This window comes from Humulus lupulus, chromosome 8 (assembly GCF_963169125.1).
Source record: "Humulus lupulus chromosome 8, drHumLupu1.1, whole genome shotgun sequence".
NCBI classification, from domain to species: Eukaryota; Viridiplantae; Streptophyta; class Magnoliopsida; order Rosales; family Cannabaceae; genus Humulus; species Humulus lupulus.
In genome coordinates this window covers 177,374,273-177,394,401 of record NC_084800.1, presented here as the reverse complement: position 1 = coordinate 177,394,401, position 20,129 = coordinate 177,374,273, and positions in this window count along the sequence as shown.

Here is a 20,129-nt window from a genome sequence, read left to right as displayed (position 1 = left end):
TCGGCTTTTGGTCCATCTCCCAGATGGAACTATTGGAAGTCGGTGGACTAGCCGCGACCACTTTCGCCTTTCCTTTCCCCTTTGCACCAGCGACAGGGGAACCCTTCTCCTGGGCAGAATCAGCCTCCCCCACAGCAAGGAGTTGTTCCTTTGAGATGTTCGTCACTGGACAAAAGAAAGAAAGAAGAAAACACTCTAAGTAGTCAGCACCCTTGTCATACCCTAGTGGTATCAAAGGCGTCGGGGAGACCCTCCCCGAAAACTGCTTGGAGAGGCTCCCACCGAGCTTACCAAGGGATTGGCACCATGCCACCCGAAGGGCAGCAAGGAACCAGACTCCGACTCCGAGCCTAAGCCCACCAAAAGAAGTGTTTTTCCAGAGAAAAAAACCCTAAAGGCGTTCATGCTTATGCCCTAAAACAGCAAAACAAGGAACGACTTTCCAAACGCAAATCGCCAAAGCATGCAAAAAAGGCTACTTATCGACTCACATCAATCACATGCCTACCAAAGCCCTATTCACGCATGAACATAAGCGATAATGGCAGAAACCTCTACTCTAACAACTACCAACAACCTAAGGTTTGGGAGGAAAGAGCAAAGTAGAAATACTTACTGATATTCGGGTAGTTGGAGGTTGAAGGAGTAACTGGATCACTGCACAGCACGATCGCGAGAAGTAAAAGCTGCAAAGACGAACGGCGATTCAAACCAGGAACATCGGCGAATAAACCCACTGCCAAATCAAAAGAAAAGTTTCCAGATACTTACCAAAAGAAATGGCAAGTTCGGAGGAACGGAAGCTGGGAAGCCTGAGAGTTCGAAGGTTTGGGAATCTGAAAATCCTAAAGATAGAGAATTTGAAAGCGTAAAGAGGAAGAAAGGTCCTTTCCCTCGTTTTTATAGCAGGGAAGAAGTCATTTCGAATTCCTCAAATGGACGGTCCCGATCTTCCCATTCCGTGTGCATCAGATCCAACGGCTGGAGATGAAGCGACGATCCTATTTATGACTCCTCGGATGGGAATAAAGTATTTATTTCCCATCATTACACCTCCTCGGGCCCGGAGTACCATTAAAAACCGTCAAATCATTACTCAGATGACTGACGCACGCATACTCAACCAGTCGCCTCACGCACACGTCTTGGTCGCAGAACCATTCCCAGCATGACATGTGGTCCTTGCCGCACTTGAGTACTTGAGTTCAAACAGAAGAAATTCCCTTTCTTTTTCATACTAACACTCAGGCGGGATAAAGGAACCCTTCCGGGAACACAGAAGGTGGCCCCTCGCCTAATCTAAGAGACCGAAATACCCGGAGGACTGTACAAGCTCCCGGATCTCTCAAAGCTCCGTGACCTTGGGGGGTAAATGTTATCCAGATTTCCGGATAGCGCTTAGATTGATGTCCTCGGGGAAGCAGAATTATCGATGTCTTTCACGGTAGGTGACCAGAGCTCGCGGATGGACAGAAAGGCTTCGCCTCTCCTGTTTAGTGTCCGGATTACTCTTCCAAGCAAACACGACACGGAAACCCGTCAACCCTCTCGGACTCCCGAAGGAGTATCCTTCGGGGAAGCTCCTTCCAGGAGAAGCTCTTCGAGTGTTCTTCGTGGAAACGGTTCCGTGCCTCGCACGGAACAACGCCAAGCGGTCGAGTCATGGAGGAGGCATATTTGGAATGATATCCACCTGACACAGGATCCCGCCTGACACGCCCAACAGGTCAAAGCCGCACACATCCCAGCACGCCTAAGGGTACCTTTTCGCCTACTGTTCCGCTGACAACTTGGAAAAGACGGCTGACTTTGTGTGTTCCCCATACTTTCATGTAAATATACCCACATAGAGTTTTGTAGCCATGCTACTACAGTAATTGTATTCCCTATTTATGGCTGGAGTAATTAAGACTCATGTACGTAGAGAAAAACCCTAATCCAAAACCCTAGCTATAAAGACCCCTTCATTTTACAAGAAGAGGGAGGGCCAACAGATCACATAGCAAAAACTCTACTAAAATCTCTCTAGCTTCATCTTCTTCAAGAGAACCCGAGAGAAACACTGTGAGTGTGTGAAGTTCTTGTGCACCAGCCATCTTACTGTAACCTTTTCCAAGTATAATAACATCGACTCGTGGACTAGGGCTTGTTAACGCCTGAACCACGTAAAACACTGTTTGTTTAGTTACATTTCTACAGTTCTTATCTTTTTATTATTCTGTTTGTATTCGTTTCCGAAAAACTCGGTAAACAATGATGAATTAATAAATTGTGAGATAATTTATTTAATAAATAAACTCACAGAAATTTATTGTAGCTTGTATTCATGGATTCATGGTCTGCGCATCACCTTTGAGTAAATCATCTAGAATGTCTCAATTAATTGATTTAATTATCAATTAGGATTTTTTTAAAGTTGACTAGGTCAATTTTGGAAATTTTACAGAGATGTGAGATTTAGAGAATAAAATAGAATCTTTGGACAAATTTATTAATATTGATAAATTGGTGTCAATATAAATAAATAATATTAAATCAAATTTCAAATTATAATTAGTTAATTGGAATAAGGATTTTATTTATTAATTAATTAATTAATAAAAAGATAAATAAATAAAAATGTTTTGATTTTAGGCCTAATCGAGATTTAAATTCAAAACAAAGAGATTCGGCTCAAGTTCATGCATTCCAAGGCTTTTATTTTTGTTTATTATTTTTAATTAATTTAATTTTAAATTTAAATAAAGCCCATTAAGTTGCATATATAAGGAATATGATATCTAGGGTTTTCAGAAGTAAGTCTCAGTTGATTCATTGGGTAAGTAAAAACATAGACAGTCTAATTCTTTCTTGGCCACTCACTCTCTTCTTCTTCTTTTCTAGATCTATATCTCATGTGTTGAAAACAAGCACACACTAGTTCTAGGTTGATCAAAGGCTTGGTGAGGAATATTGTGTTGCTCATCTAGTTCAATCTCTTGGTAATACTCTGCTAGAGAAAGGAATCAAATGTTAGAGAGATTGAAGGAATGAGTTGTTTCGATTCCGTTGCGTATTCGTAAGTTTCTACATCTTTGTGTTTATGTTAATTTACAAATCTGATGTTCATTTTGTTGGGGTTTTATGCCCTAATTAAAACCTAATTTCTTTGTAATCTCATTTTATTATCAATAAAAGAATAGAAATTATTTTTTGACTTGGTCAGTCACTTTGCTCACATGTTTTATTTTCATGATTATTTGTTTAATATGAACTTCTATTAAATCCTGAGCATATAGCTAATCGTATTTATAGTGACGTAATCACAATGGAATATAAATATGATTATATGTTCAAAATAAGTTAGTCCTAAGATTAGTCAGTGCACAGGATTTACATTGACTTGCCAATCTACGATATGATCTACTTACACATGTAGTGTTATGTTTTTTCCAGAACAATAGCAATGTAGATAAGATCGGATGTATTTGTTACATCGGACTGGACCGATATTGACAGTTGATAGGATGAGTAAACATATTGTTATTATCTATTCTAGTCATATCATATAGTTGACCATAGGTCAATTCAATCTCAATTCTGAGTGGTTAGTATTATAACTGATTGTATTATTTGAGTTCTTTGACTTGTTCGTTACCAACTTACCCTATGGACTAGCCCATACTTACATCTTGGGAACTCGGTAGTATAATTGAGTGAGAGTGTCAATCTATAGCTTCTGATGAAGAAGTGAAACAATGGTTTCCTTTTAGTTTGGTTCAAGGTGTTAAATGATATAGATCTCATTTCAATAATTAATATTAGTTTACTGAAATATCATTTACAAGGAACTAAGTGTTTTAAGGATAAAATACAGTGAAGGGTAAAATAATATTTTAGTCTCATCTCATTGTAGACCGTCTATAGAGGATTGAGTGATAATTATGGTTGTAACAATAGATAATTAATAGCGTATCTATATTTGTTATAGAGCGTTCTATGAATTCAAGAGTGCAATTCCGAGTCTTTAGTGGAGTCACGAGCAATTACTAGTAAATTTATTTGTTAGATTTATGATAACTTATTGGAGCTTGATTTCATAGGCCCATGGTCCCCACTCTACCTTGGATAAAATCATCTAGATAGTCTCAAATAATTGATTTAATTATCAAAGTTGACTAGGTCAATTTTGGATAGTTTCATAGAGTTATGTAATTTTGAGAAAAAAAGAGAAATTATGGCAAATTTATTAATTAAGATAAATTGGTATCTAAATTAATAAATAAGTTTAAATCAATGTTCAAATTATAAATAATTAATTTGATAAAGGATTTAAATGATGATTTAATTAATTAAATCAATAGAAATAATAGAAGTCTTGATTTTAAGTCCAATGGGCTTATAATTAAATGAGAAATTTCACGGGACTAAAGCCCATGATAATTTCGACCTAGAGCTGATTATTGGATATTATTTTATTGATTTTTTAATTAAATAAATGACCTAATGGAGTCTAAAAAATGAATGTTAAGAGAGATTTGAAATCATAAGTTCAGATTTCTGAAACACAAGTTTCTGATAGGTTTTAGATTCTCTCTAAACATAAGTCATTTTCTAAGCCTATTTGTTATTTTCTCTTCTTCTTTGTGTATCTATCTCATGTGTTGATAATTGCCCACTCCAGTCTAGGTGATTCCAATGATACTTTGGAAAGTTGTGAAGAAAATTGAAGATCGGTTCAGTTTCTTGATAATACTCTGCGATAGAAAGGATACAAGGGTTAGAAAAACTGAAGAAATGACTCTATCATTCCGCTACGTATAATGTAAGTATTCTTATCATTATTTCTCTTTGAATTTAATTTTAGAAACATGTTTTAGGTTGTCTCATATTAACTTGTTTAATATTAGATCTACATGAAAATAAATAAAGATTAATTATAAGTTTTCCCAACACATTTGTATGTGATATTATTCTATGTTTCTATTATATTTTTGGAAAAATAATAGGAAGCCTTCATTTAGATTTAAATTTCAAGATTCTACAATATCAACATTTTGTGTTATGATATATTAGAGTTAATTTATAAAATTTAGTATTTATTATGAAATAAATTGATGATATTTTCTCATTTTTAAGAAAAAATAGTTTGAAGTTATATAATGCAATATCTATTTTAACTAACAATTATACTAATTACTAAAAAAAAATAGAATTTGATCAATTATATATGAATTTTGTATACAAAATGATACCAAATTTCTCATAAAAATGTATCGAAACAAAAATAAAAAAAATATTATAGAAATTATTTTTATTAATAATAATAAATGAAAGAGAAAGCATGGTGGAAAGGAAGAGAAAGGAAGAAAGTAGGAATATTTTTATTTATTAATAATCATATATAATAATTTAAGCTATTTTGCTAAAATCTTTAAAAAAAAAAAAGGCATTATTTTAGTCTTTGACACAAAATGGAGCTATTTTGCTCCAAGCTCAACAAAAATATGTTCTCAGTGTAGAGAAGAGATATGAAGGGCATCCCAAATATTTTTGTTTGTTTGGAATTCTTTGTTTATCCTTTGAGTTTGACGGTAACTTTAGTTTAAAAATTTTAACTGAGATGGCAATATTTAGATAATGAGGCAATATATATATATATGGGGACCGATTCTATTCCGTCCACAGAACCATTCTGTGAAAATCATTTAGCCGTTGGATCAAATCCAAGGGCTGGGGTTCAATTGGTGATTAAAAGTTTAGCTGACATTCGCAGCCTTTTGTCAGCAGGGGTAAACAGTGTTTTCACTGTTCACTCAGTCTTCAATCAACTGGCTTTGTCTCTCTCTTCTCAGCCTTACTCGACCTATTTCTTGAAGAAAAACCCACTCTTTTTTTTTTAAAAAAAACGCAGTCTCTTTGGTAATTAATTTGTTGGGTATGGTTTAGTATGGTTTAATGGATTCCTCTGGTGTAGATCATGGTTTGGCAGTTTCAAGGTTTGAGTAGGTATAGTTGTTTATCATGATCAGTTATTGTGTTATGTTTTGCTTCTTCAAAACTCAATTTTTGGTTAACTCGGTCACTCATTCTCTCCTCATTGAAGCTCAAAACAAGAAGCGAACTCTGTACCTGAACTCTAGGAGAGCCATTGCTATTTTCAAAGGTAAGATGGATCAAAAATTTTATTTTGTCTCGGAGAGTGCAGAGGAGAGCATGGAGTAGTTGAGTTAATTTATTGATAGAGTTAGTTTTCAAAGCCTCCTTTAATTTGATTTGTCTTTTAAAAAAAAATTAGTGGGAAATGCATGCTGGCTGTTGCTGAATATTGGTTGATTGTAAAGATTTAGTGTTTCATATTTTTGTTTGTGATAGTGATGATCAATTGTTTTTTTGAGAGAGACACATTTTTAGGATTAATCTAGGACATTGCCGAGGGAAGCATTTTAGAATTTGTGATACATTGTTGTTGAATATAGAATTAAGAGATTAAAATGTTAGTTGAAGAAGCTAAATTATGAGCCTAAAAACATTCATTTAAAACTCATTTATCAAATCCCCATTACAACCAAGGGACTGAAAACCAATATTAATATGTGTAGTTGCTAGTTACAATCAAAGCACTCAAAACCAAGAAAAAATGATCTCAAATGAAGAATGATGAAAAAGCCATGTCCACACTTGAAATCCCTGCAAACAAAAAACTATTTACCCTGAGAAGAAAGAATGAATGTCTCTGTTTCCTTGTAGAGGCAATGAAACGAGATATATGTACATAAAGAAATTGAATAAGATGATGCCTTAGAATAAGAAATCATGAATATATATGTAAAAGCACCAAAATCCAAATCATATACTAACTACCAATCAAACCAAAAGTAAACATAGATAAAGAACAATAAGACTTTCAAAACAAATATAAACATTTTCACTTTAATTTTCTCTCTTAAGTTGCAAATATAGTTGCCTTCTTTCATCGACCATAAAAATTCAAATAGTATTAAAACTTGAACTTAGTGCTATTAGTAACAAGTAAAGCCACTCTTGACAACCTTTTGTTGGTTGCTAATTTACTGCATTAAAACACTTTACCTAAACCTTGTTAAGCCCTTGTAACCCATGATCAGTAGCTATTAATGACCTTCCAAGTTGGTATCCTAGAGCAATATGAACCTTAATTTCTTGCCATGAAACAATGAAACAACTAATGAATAAACTAATAGCTATACATGGAAAATGAATAGCTAAGACTTGAAACTCATATGATGGACACTTATAGGAAGCCAAAGTTAACCAATATTTAGTTAAGCAGTTGTTGTTATTTTCCGGAGTTCAATATTGTAAGATCAGTGAATGTCACTTTTATTTTTCCATGCTACTTTAGAGTGTACATGTTGAGTGGTATAGAAATCCATGAGTTAATTTCCATTAACTGTCCCAGACATGGAAATAAACCACTTTCTGACTCTTAAGGGAACATTTATTCTTTTGAACTAGTAAGAGGAGAATTATTGTTAATTTTGGATTTTGTCTGAAAACTTGGAGGTTAAAAATGTATTTTTCATGAGACTAATCATAGTAAGAGATGAGACTTGTTAATTTTTTTAATTGGTGCAGTTGGAATATAGATTTCAATATTGGATCGTATTCGTAGATGGAGAATTATTTGTGAGGGAAAAGTTTTATGTACCCTTTTTTATATACATTTTTTTTATCTAGGGCAGCTATTAGTCGGCACGATTTATTTAATTTTTTGTAATGTACTATCTAGATCGTAGTCGATTATTCTAGATGGTCATCTAGATTTGTGGTTTAAATTGGGTTGTGAAGCAATTTTTTAATTTAAAGACCAATTTTTTTCATTAATATTTGAACTTGTAATTTAATTTTGAATTTGATAAGTGTTCAAATTTGTTAAAACTGATTATGTACGTTGTTTCTGGGTTGTTGTGAAGAATATTAACATCATAAATTGATTTCTATTTTGACAGCTACTATTTTGGGACCGCATCCAAGTAGACTCTACACCATTAAATAAGATTGAACAAGTTTCTACAAAGACATGTTCCACCTATTGTATCCAATTGAGAAAGATGCCCCGTTACCCCCCCCCCCCCCCCAAAAAAAACAACCACCTCGAAGACTGATCGGGTCGAAAAAGTAATAGAAAAAAGTCCTGATGCAACATTAGGGGATGATGGAATATCAAAGGCTAGGGACATCATCACCCGATGCTCGTTCGAGAGAATTGGCTGAATCTTATCAGTCATGTCGCCAGACCAAAAGGAGGTGGCTGCAATCACAGGATTCGGTTCTCTAATGAGGATTGATGGTCCGAGCACTAATAGTAGCTTAATTCAATGGTTGGTTAAGAACGTTGACACAACTAATAACAAGTTATGCATATATGGAAAGGAGTTCTACATCAACGATGCTGCCTTTGAAAGGATGATGAATATAAAAGATGGGGGAACAAAGATTAAAATGACCGGCCCACTTCCTAAAACAGATTTGGTGAATGCTGTTGTGGGAAAAGAATGCAGCGTTTGCCTGAGGAAGCTGGAGAAAGACCTGAGGGAGTCAGAAGACACCGACGACCTCTTCATTGCAAGATTTTCCCTAGCATGCATCGGGAGTATCCTGTGTCCAATGGCCGGAAATAAAGTCAGCGCTTCCTACATGAAGGTGTTGCATGATGTTAATTCCATAGCATTGAAAGACTGGGCCACATTCTGCGTGCGATTTCTTATGGAGTCCATCAGGAAGTTCCAAGTAAGCGGGTACAAATACTTGTCTGGATGCTTAATCTTTCTCCAGGTATCTTATTTGTCTTTTAATTGTTCAAGTTATGACTAAATGTAATCAAAACCGGTGTATACAAACTTACATTTCTGTTTACTATTTTATGGTGTAGCTCTTCTATTTGGATCACGTTGACTCCGGTTACGTTGATCGAACCATTCCTTGCATAGATTTCTGGACGGACATCCAAGTGAAGCGAGTGAAGAAGTGGCTTCAACAATCTGGAGGATTCCAATCGAACAACATAATTGTTTTTTTTTCCTTTCTTTATTTCAGTGAAATGTTTGTTTGATGTGCTATTCTTGATAATGCCAAAAAATTATGTAGTTATTGCTCATGATCCTTTTCTTTTTGTTTTATTTTTGCAAATTCCGCTTGCTAAGGGGGTCAGGACCGTAGCTGTTGGTACCTCTAAGTCCCCCCCTGTTGCTGTAGCTGATGACGGGACAAAGCAGTATGTTGACAGTCTAAGGCAGGATGTAGATGGTGTAAGGCAGGATGTGGGCGCTCTGAAGCAAGACTTTGGCACATTCATGAGTGAGTTGACAGAAGTGAGAAAAATCATACTCACTTTACCACAAGAAACATCTGCGAAAGTCCAAGTGGGTTTGGATGCAATGCAGAAGCATTTAGACCAAAAGTTGAGTGAAATAGCTTTATCCATTACAACCAGCCTAGTTTAAGAACGTACAAAAAAAGAGACCATTGAGGATATCATTAGGGCTGCTATGGTTAAAGATTCAGAGTCGACAATGGAGTGCGAGGTGGAGAGTGTTGGAAAAAGACGAAAGAATTTTGAGTTTATAAAAAAAGAGAAGAAAGAATTTAGTGAGAAAAAAAGTTATACAGAGAACACCAAACCTGTGGCTGAGAGGGTAGTGCATGATCTTACGCACATCGAGTTTGACGGGGATAGTAGCCCCACAAAATCAATGTCCCCAAAACAAAAATTACTAGTGCAAACAGCTCCTTATGGTGAGAAATCCATTGAAGTTTTCTCTAGTTCGGGGGGAAAGGTGGTGGGCTCTTTTCACCTAGATGTGCCAGTCCTACTTGAGGTGATGAAGCTTGCGAAATGGATGTTCAGCCCATACTTGGAGTGGAGGTATGGAATCGTGCAATGAAGTGTTATACCATTTCAGTTGATTAAATAAAATTTAAATACCTTCCAGCAGTGTATTAATAATGTGCCTTTATTTTTTCTCTGTCTCCTTCATTTCAGCTACACTCTGGTGAAGTTTGGGAAGATGGAACTGTTCAGGAGCTCCATGTGGACCTTGATTCCCGAAAGAGACAGTTCTGGTGATGTAAGTCGTTACTGCATGTGGATTTTATATTTCCGACGTGATTACTTTGATCATTAACATTTACATTGTGGTTTCTTGATTTTAGATCATTACTTGCTTTTCCCGGGTGTTGACACACGAGGAAAGGCAGCGACAAGAGGTTCCTCAAATGGCTTCCATTTGGTATATGCCCACTCAAATATCGGTAATTCACCTAAATTCCATAACCGCAAATTCAACCCACTTTTTATGTTTACTATTTTGTGTTGTATGAGGCAATTTGTCAAACGTCGTGAATATAATAGGAGGGATACTTGGGGAAAGGGAGGCCAGTGGAAGATTACGCCGTAAGCCAACAATGGGCTGATTTCCACTTTGGGTAGTTTTCCTTATGTGAATTGGTTTGTATTAAGTCTAATCCTTTAATAAAATGTATTTGTTAAAGTTAACAATATCCCATTTGCTGAAATGGTGATAATCTAATGAACACCGGACTATCATCTAATTTTGATGTATTCTTAGATGCTTGTACCCGTGTTGGTCACTGAGATTTTCAATCATTGGTTCCTAGTCGCAGTGAATATAATCAATAGGTGTGCTGATATTTTGGACCCCCTTGTTGCTGCCAGAAGCAAAACCGTAAGCACGAAAGCCACAAAAGAGATGGTGAGAATATGCCCAAACACCCTTGTCATCGTTATTCCTTTTAAAAGTTTTTTTTTAATTTTTCATGACTACTAAACATTTTGCACGTTAGCTAAGTACTCTTGATCGCCTTTTCAAGTTCGAGATAAAGCAACATAAACAAAATGACTTCCAGTTCTCTAACTTCAAGGTTTCAATAAAGAGCGGTACACCCCAGCAGGACAATGGGCACGATTGTGGAGTATATGTCATCAAGTTTATGGAGTCCTTCTTCAAACGGGAGGAATCCGTGTCTCTGGTATGTAGTTGTTAAAATTAATTATTCGTCTACATGTGTGTTAACACTGAAATTAACCATTTTAATCAATGTGTCCTTGCAGTTTGCTCCAGTGGATGAGCGACTGAAGATAGCATGTCGGCTTGTAACACATGATCGAAACGAGGTGAGGGCGGTTGTTTTCGTTGACAAGGCAAAATACTACATGCAACAGACTCCTCTACCCGTAGGTAGCCCTGTGAAGACCCGTTCGGACCCCAGATTTTCAACGAAGAAGCTGAAGTCGAAGAACTCCATTCCCACAAGTCTAGTACCAACAAGGACTAATGGTAGACTGAAGAGAATTAAGTATGAGGAATAGTTAATCAAACCATCTATGTTTTTTGGTATTAGCCATGCCCACTTTTCCTTCTCCCGGATGTATTAAATCAAGTTAAAAAGGGTTGAGGAATTGTAAAGGAGAACTAGTTTCAGTTTTTTAATAGGCATTTTGATTTATTAGGTCCAGATACATTTGTCTACAATCGACATTGTAGATCGTAACCTCTAAATTTGGTTAGTACGGAGTAGATATGTTTGTATAATGAGTTAATGTGTAATAATTAATACTAAATTAACTTGTCTAAAAAAAGTATATTTCCATTTTAATAGTCAAACTTACTATATATCCAATAATTTTTTTCTATTCAAACTATTGTGTATAGATTTAAATCTAGTAGGAAAAGCCACCATAATTGTGGCCCTAAACTACACCATTCAATTTGTATTTGGTGAAAATATAATAAATAAATTATTCGGTAATCATTTGATTAGAACAATTAATGAAAAAAAAATTATCTTCAAAATTAGAAGTTATTTGACATTTCTTTTTACTTTTGGATAATCTAGATGGATCTAGATGGCAGTCGAATTTATTAGCAGTTTGTATTTCTTAGTTGAATTGATATTTAAATTTATAAATCTAATTTTGTTTCATCCAAACCACACGCAAATTGTGAGGGGGTGATTGTTTTAGAAATTTGAAATTTTATTTTCCAATTGTGAGGTAGGAAGTTTGCAAGAAACATCAAATTGGGAAAATATACTACAATCTTTGGGGATTGAGAAACTCGCAAATGATATTGAGACAGAGGATGTCCAGGGAAATGTCTTGGAGTCCATTGAAGAGTGGGAGGATTTTTATTACACATACTCTTTGTGGGTAGGCTTCAGCGTTTGCAAAGCAGATGTACGGAAAAAAAATGGGAACATCACCATGAGAAAATGGGTATGTTCAAAAGAAGGTTTCCGCAAACACATGGAATTTGACAAGGCCGGTGGGAGCAAACGAAAAACATCTATTACTAGGACTGGTTGCCAAACTAGTTTTCGAATCGTAATGATGGCCGATGAGGGTCCGTGGATTTGCAAGGAATTCCAACCTCTGCACAACCATGACAAGGCAACATTAGATGAGTTGCGATTTCTGAGATCAAACCGTTTCGTGTCAGAATCCCTAGTTGCTCAAGTGAGGTCAATGAACCAAGTTGGGATAAGAACTTCACACATCATCTCCCACTTGGAATGCAGTCTGGTGGGTACGAAAGGATGCCTTGCCAGCTACGAGACGTTTACAACAAGGTCGCCCATGTCAAAAGAAAAGAGAAAATATGTACAGATTCAGATGGTGCTTTGGGATATTTGGATTGTCTGTCAAAGAGGGATCCAAATTTCTTCATTCAATATCAATGTGACGTGGACAACAGATTGGGGAACCTATTCTGGGCGGACGGATATTCTCGACGGGATTTCGTCGCATTCGATGAGGTTATTGGATTTGACACAACATATATGACAAACAAATATAATAAACCCCTCACAATTATTTTGGGCATCAATCATCATTTCAAGACCTGCATATTTGGAATGGCACTGCTTAACTCCAAGGATGAGCAAACTTACTTTTGGTTGCTTGACAAATTTATTGAATGCCACATGTAACACCAAAAGTTGTGGTGACAGATGGAGATGGAGCTATCAAAAATGCTGTCTTGAAGTACTTCCCAAACGCAACTCATCGGTTGTGTGTGTGGCACCTGTGTACCAACGCTTTAAAAATTTCAAAAGACCCCTGATTCTTACAAGGATTTCAAGATGCCATGTACAACTATTACACAATAGAGGAATTCATGCAAAAATGGGGGGAATTAATACACATTTTTGACCTCCATTCTAGCCAATGGTGCACCAACACTTATCACAGTCGTCGTTCATGGGCAAAGACATACCTAAGAGGGAAATTTGTCGCCGGAATGTGGACCAACCAAAGATATGAGTCCATGAATTCAAGTATTAAAAAATTCCTACATGCAAGTTATAGTCTCCGTGAATTCGTTACCTCGATTGATGTTGCTATGACAAAGTTGAGCACGTCGAGAGAGAAGATGATTACAATAGTCGACATATTTGTTATCCCAAAATTTGAAAATGATGATGTGGCAATAAAATTGACAAGTGGCATGGATTAGTTGGGTGATCTGGCTTAGCAGTAGCCCAGTACATCACTGAAGAGTTTGGACTGCTTGAGAGATGTCATAACCAATCCAAGTGCACCCGAGGAGAGTACTTGGGCTAAGGAGTGCCTGGTCGGACCTTAGTCCGAGGAGTCCAAGTGATGGGCTTGGACCCTAGTCCGAGGAGTGCCCTAAGAGATGGGCTCGGACCCTAGTTCGAGGAGAGGCCACAATAAGTCCGGTCGGACCTTGATCCGAGGAGGGGCACAAGTGATGTGCTCGGACCTTGGTCCGAGGAAGGCATTCCAAGAGGTCTGTTCGGACCATGTCCGAGGAGAAGCCCCATGCATGTGTTCGGACCTTGATCCGAGGAGAGCCAAGGAGGGTGGCTCGGACCTTAGTCCGAGGAGAGCCAAGGGAGGTGTGGCTCGGACCTTAGTCCGAGGAGATCCAAGGAGAGTGTGGCTCGGACCTTGGTCCGAGGAGCACCCATGAGGGTGTGGTCGGAACTTGGTCCGAGGAGACCCCAAGGCTATGGTCCGGAGGTGAGCCCAAAAGGTGACTGGTCGGACTTTGGTCCGAAGAGAGTCTAAGGGGTATGGTCCGTATGTAGGTGTCCAGCATGCATATGTCCGACCAGAAGAAGATATTCATCAAAAAAATGGATCAGACTACGTCAAATTCCCAGAAACGGCTTCAGCAAGAATCAGTCTGAGCATCACGGGAATCTCTCACTCCTCACTCAAATTGAGGAGTCTGTTGCATTTTTGAATATTTTGTGTAATTTAAATATAATATAAATAATAGAATATCCCGATCCTAGGGGGGTCAGGTTAGGATCCCAAGCCTATAAATAGAGGGTTAATGGGATCAGAAAAGGACTTTTGGCAATTTGAGATTTGGTCTGAGTTCTAGAGAGAGAAAGTGCGTTTTCCTTGAGAGAGAACCCTTTTTGTATTCCTGAAAATTTACACTGAAGAAACTCAATTGACACTGGTTCATCTGATCTTGAGTGTAGATAAAGTAATAAAATCTCTAAGTGGATTAGGCTATTACCGACTGAATGGGGCTGAACCACTATAAAATCTTGTGTGTTATTTAATTTTCTTGATTAAACTGTCTGTGTCGTTTAAATTCTCTTAAAGGTTTATCGTTTTTGACGTTCTCACGTCGTTGGCTAAAAACACAGTCAACATTTTGGTGCTTTCATTGAGAGCCTGAAGAGAAGAACAGGCAGTCCCTGAAGCAATATGGCGCCTAAGAACACCACTGCAGCCTCCAAGAAGATGGGTTCCTTTAAGGAGCATGCTAGATCAAAAGGTCCCAGCGTTCAAGATCGTGAAACTGAGCCTAGAGTCATGCTCGAGGATGTAGCTTCAGAAGTTGAAGAGCTCCAGGAAGCCATGAGCGCATTCCAGGAGGAGATGGCTCAGTTCAATGCCAGGCAGGAGGCGTTCGCTGAGGAAATGGCTAGGCAGAATGCCGCATTCGAGCAGCAGAAACGGGAGATGGACGCTAGGAGTGAGGAGATCCGTTGATAGCAGGAGGAGGCCGGCATGCGACATCGCGAAGCTGCACTCGCTCTGGAGGGAGCTATGCAACTGACCCGAGCCAATGCCCAGGCAGCACCTGGAGTGGCAGCCACCCCAGAGGCAAGGACCACAGAAGCTGGTCGTAAGAAAACTGATAGACCAGGCAGGGGTGGTAATAACCCACCTGGTCATGAGGAGGATGGAGTCCGATCGCGTACTGCCTCAACTTAAAGGGGGAACTCCAAAACCCCCTCAAGGAGCCACCGATCAGAGACTTCCAGGTCAGGGAATCACAAGTCAGGCAGCAAGAAAACACCTTCTGAGCAAGAGCACAATAGAGCTCTTCATGGCAATGAGACTTCCCACTTCAAAGATGGGCATGGGCGTGATGAAGCTGACAGTCATCACACCAACCGTTCGAAGGAGAAGAATAATAACCAACGAGGAGGAGAGGATCGACCAGCTCAGACAGGAAAGCCACCACGGCATCCCAACCAACGCAATGGCAAGGAGCATGCTCCACCCAGCAGACCTTCCGAGAAGACTCGGAGTACGGTGTTTGACCGGTTGGGAAAGCACACTGCTCAGAAGGACCTGAGGGACGTCATTGATGATAGAAGGAGGACCGTCCCGGTCAAAGGGCAAGAGCCAATCCGTCCTACCAATCGAGTAGAAATACTCGATGATGGTGTGCCGGATAGGAGTGCCCGACCAAGCGATCCCGAGAGTGAGTCCCCAGCAGTGGCCCCAGGCATCCAAGCCCAGCTTGATGCTTTGACAGCAGCAGTCCAGATTTTGTCAAAACAACCAGCTGCGATTGATCCGGTAAACCACAGACATGGCAGCCCTTTTTGTGCTCGAATTAGAGCAGCTCAACCACCAAAGAAATACAAAGCACCGGTACTGCCAGTTTATACAGAAAAGGTAGACCCGGTAAGACACGTTGGGAAGTTTGAAGATCAGATGGAGCTGCTCGGGGTGAGTGATGACTACCGCTGCAGAGTCTTCCCCACCACATTGTCAGACACTGCCCAGGAGTGGTACTGGAAATTCAAACCAGACTCCATCACCTCTTGGGAGAGCTTTAGGAAGGAGTTTTGCAAGCAGTTTAGTACTGCCCGAACCCCTCCTGTTTATGCCAATCACTTGGTGGATATTAGGCAGGGTAAAGATGAGTCCCTCAAGAACTACATTCAAAGGTTCATGAGAGAAGCCAACCGAGCTACTGCGGTTGGAGATGAGGGGAAGATGGTGGCAATCTCTTCCGGTATTATCTATCGAAGTCCTTTGTGGGAAAGCATCCATCGCCATCCAATTTCAACTTTACAGCAGTTTTTAGACCGGGCAGATAAGTATATGAAGTTGGACGATGCAATTGAGAAGGGAGAAAATGGACTGAACAATCCAAGCGGGTCGAATGATCCCCCCAAGAATGGTGGGAATGATCAGAATGGCGGTAAGAAACGTGGGAATAACGGGTCTGACCGCCACAATGAGAAGAAGGCTAAGTCGGGACCAAACGACAAGCCAACGAAGTATGAACCTCGATTTACCAACTACACCACTCTATCGGCAAGCCGAGCAGAGATCTATTTGGCTAGTCATCAAGAGGTCCCTTACCGGAAGCCCCCACCAATCAAGAAGGAGATGAGTAAAAGAGATATGAACAAATTCTGTCGCTTCCATGGAGACTATGGTCATGACACGAATGAGTGTAATCATCTCAAAGATGAGATAGAGTTCCTCCTCTGGTCGGGGAAGCTAAAAAAGTACCGAGCAGAGAAGATCCAAGGAGAGGGGAGCAACAATAATCCTGGGTTCAAGCGGCAACGGTCCCCACCTTTGCAACCCGAACCTGTGGAATTTACACTAGATACTATATGTGGAGGACCACATCTTGCTGGAGACAGCAACAAGGTGAGGGAGAGGTATGCTCGCACCCTTCATCATGAGTTGGGTGCGGCATCCACCTCCAAAGTTATGACGGTGGAGGAACGACCAACAAAGAACCCAAGATATGAAAGTGAGTCCCTCACTTTCACTGAAGAAGATGCTAAACACGTGAGGTATCCTCACAATGACCCTCTTGTTGTGACAGTCCAAATTGCTAATATGAAGGTGAAGAGGTGTCTGGTCGATACAGGGAGCTCTATAAACATTATTTATAAGTCCTCCTTCGAGAAAATGAAGCTATATGTCAATGACTTGAAGCCGTGCTCTCAAGTCATTTATGGTTTTACTGGAGAAGGATTGTCACCAGCTGGGACAATCAAGTTACCAGTCACGACGGGGGAAGCTCCCAAGCATGAAACCTTAATGACTGAGTTTTTGATTCTTGATTGCCCGGCCGCCTACAATGTGGTTATTTGTCAACCACTACTCACCAACTTGCATGCGGTAGTTTTAATCTGGCACCTTTCCATGAAATTCCCGACCAGTGCTGGCATAGGCTGTGTCCAAGGAGACCAAAGGGAGGCTAGGGAGTGCTATAATGCCTCGGTAGCCAAGGCGAAGAAAGGAGCCAAGGAGAACAACATGATTGTATGTGTTGAGAGAGAGGAGGTAGAAAATATGGATGTCGACTAGAGTCTTGCAGTTGTAACCGATGAAGAGATGTTAGAGGAGTTTGGCCAGGAGAGCACTCTTGGTTTAGAAGAGCAGAAGACCCCATCCGGTGATGAAGTCACCAAATAGGGCGTTGCCCAAAGCGAGGGAAGGAACTTTGATCCTTGCTTTGGGGATTATGAAAGTGATGTAGGACCGTCCGAGGAGTTAGAGGAGGTCCTTATAGATGAGAATGACCCGACGAGAGGGGTCAAAATTGGGAAAAAGTTGAAAGCAGAGGTGAGAGCACAGCTGATAGAATTTTTGTGAAGGAATAAAGATGTCTTCGCCTGGTCTCACAAGGATATGGTGGGTATCTCACCAACTGTGATCATCCATGTGCTCAGCGTGGATGAAAGCTATCCAGCAGTGCAGCAGAAGAGGAGATTGCTTGACAAGGATCGAGCAAAAGCTCTTAAGGAGGAGGTAGAGCGATTAAAGGAGAATGGGTTTATCAGAGAGGCATACTACCCAGCTTGGGTTTCAAACCCAGTGTTGGTGCCCAAACCCAATGGAAAGTAGAGGACTTGTGTAGATTTTACTGATCTAAACAAAGCATGCCCGAAGGATTGCTTTCCTTTACCAAGAATAGACCAATTGGTAGATGCAACCTCTGGTCATGAAACATTGTCCTTTATGGATGCATATTCGTGATACAACCAGATCAGCATGCATCCTCCTGATGAAGAGCACACCAGCTTCCGAACAGATATAGGGCTATACTGCTATAGGGTCATGCCCTTTGGATTGAAGAATGTAGGAGCTACCTATCAGTGCTTGGTGAATGGTATGTTTCGTGACTTAATCGGCAAGAGCATGGAGGTGTACCTAGACGATATGCTGGTGAAGTCAAAGGAATCTGAAGGGCACGTGCGAGACTTAGAGGAGTGCTTCGCAATACTGAGAAAGTACAGCATGAAGTTGAACCCCCTAAAGTGCTCATTTGGAGTGGGTTCTGGAAAATTTCTTGGGTTTATTGTGAACTCCCGAGGAATAGAAGAAAACCCAGAGAAGATCAAGGCCCTTGTTGAAATGAAGTCTCCAGCTAAAATAAAGGATGTGCAAAGCTTGATTGGGCGGATTACAGCTCTAAGCAGGTTCGTTTCGAAATCAACGGACAAGTGCGTCCCGTTTTTTAACCTGCTTAGAGGGGGCAAGAAGTTTGAGTGGACCGCAGAATGTGAACAAGCTTTCCAGGCCATAAAGGAGCATTTGGCCCAACCTCCTGTTCTTTCTAAGCCAGTTGATGGAGAAGACCTATTTCTGTACCTAGCAGTCACGGAGCATGCTGTTAGTGCTGCCTTAGTACGAGAGGAAGATAGAGTGCAGCACCCGGTATACTATGTTAGCAAGCGATTAATAGGAGCGGAGTCCCGGTATCCCGTGATCGAAAAGTTGGCTTACTGCTTGGTACTTGCATCACGAAAATTGTGGCCATACTTCCAAGCACATCCCATTAAGGTCCTTACTGACCAGCCTCTACGCCAAGCCGGAGTCGTCTGGTTGGCTACTTAAATGGGCGGTTGAGCTAGGCCAATTTGAAATCAAGTACCAGCCGAGGACTGCTATTAAAGGTCAAGCTTTGGCAGATTTCATCGTTGAGTGTACCGGAATCGCTGATGTTCCCGACCAGCAAGAGAGTGTAACTGGGCAGAAAGAAGAAATCCCTACTTGGCAACTTTTTGTTGATGGGTCGTCAAATGAGCATCATTCAGGAGCTGGGATTATATTAGTCACACCAGAGAATCACCGAATTCATTGTGCACTGAGATTCGGATTTAATGCTTCTAACAATGAGGCGGAATATGAGGCCCTCCTAGCAGGCTTGCGACTGGCTAGAGATGTACGTGCCTGGTCGGTGGAAGTAAATAGCGATTCCCAATTGGTGGTCTACCAAGTATTGGGGGAATACCAGGTAAGGGGCCTACGCATGGTGGCATACTTAAACAAGACCAAAGATCTGCTAGCACAGTTCGAGGAGTATACCATCAAACTAGTACCACGGGAGCAGAACTCTAATGCAGATGCTCTAGCAAAGCTTGCTAGTGCAAAAGATGCCGAAACTCTGAATATAGTACCGGTAGAATACTTGGCGGAGCCGAGCATTGATAAACAAGAGGCCATGCCAATCACAATAGCCGACACCTGGATGACTCCCATCATTGCTTACCTTGAGCAAGGGACCCTCCCAGATGACCGTAATAAAGCAAGGAAGGTTATGAGGCAAGCTGCTAGGTACCCCATGATGGATGGGGTGTTGTATAGGAGGGGGTATTCCTTACCTCTACTCAGGTGCATAACACCCGACCAGTCAAAGAATCTATTAGCTGAGGTGCATGAAGGGTTTTGTGGAGATCATGCTGGGGGGCAGAGTCTATCTAAAAAGATCTTGAGGCAAGGATTTTTTTGGCCTACCATGAACGAGGACTCTATGGAATACGTGAGGAGGTGTGACAAATGCCAAAGATTTTCTAAAGTGCCCAGAGCGCCCCCAAATGTCTTGAAGCAAATG